Raw genomic sequence first — 999 nt, 5'->3', positions numbered from 1 at the left:
CATTTATTGAAGATACTGTTATTTCCCTTAAAAAACAGTCACCTGTATTTAAAATCAGTTAGCTGTAAATACATGGATATATTTCTGTATAAAATTATACAGGAATAATTTAACTTCCTTTTCTCCAATCTGGATGCCTTTGATTTTATTCTCTAATTTCTTTCTCTTGGATATTTAGTATTATGTTTAGAAAGACTGACTAGAGTGGACATTCTTGCCTTGTTCTAGCTCTTAAAGTAAAAGCTTACAACATATCCCTGTTTAGTATGGCATTTTTTGGTTATATGTGCCATTTATTGGTTGAAGTACATTTGTTCTATACCTAATATTTTCAGAGATTTATCATAAGGGAATGTTAAATTTTGTCAAACTTCTATTGTGCATCTATTTTTTCCTTTTTGCACTCTGCATCTATTTAAATATTAGAGATGTGAAATCACTAATTCTACATACATACAAAAAATGAGAGACTTTGAACATCTCTATGCCTGAAAACTAGAAAATTTGGAGAAAATAAATAAACTCCTGGATACACACAACTTTTAAGGATTGAACCAGGAAGAAACCGAATTCTTGAATAGGGCAAAAATGTATAAAATATATAATAAAATTAGTGATAAAAAACCTACCAACCATAAAAAGCCCTGGATTATATAAAATCACAGCCAAATTTTACCATATATACAAAGATGAGCTGGAACTAATTCTACTGAATGTATTCCAAAATATCAACGTGGAATTCCACCTTAACTCATTATATAAACTAGTATCATCTTGATACCAAAATCTAGTGAAGACATAACAACAAAAAAACTACAGGCCAATGTTTTTGGTGAACATTGAAACAAAAATCCTCCATGAAATACTAGCAAGCTTAGTTCACAGGCAAATCAAAAAGTTATGTTGCCACAAACGTGAGCGTTGTATCACATATGTAAGGATGTTTCATCATATGCAAGTCAATACGTGTGATTCACCATGTAATTAAAAGCAAAAAGT

The sequence above is a fragment of the Mandrillus leucophaeus genome, unplaced genomic scaffold (genome assembly GCF_000951045.1).
Source record: "Mandrillus leucophaeus isolate KB7577 unplaced genomic scaffold, Mleu.le_1.0 Scaffold196, whole genome shotgun sequence".
Lineage (NCBI taxonomy): Eukaryota > Metazoa > Chordata > Mammalia > Primates > Cercopithecidae > Mandrillus > Mandrillus leucophaeus.
The sequence above is the reverse complement of the archived record's forward strand: the minus strand, read 5'-3'. Positions refer to the sequence as shown.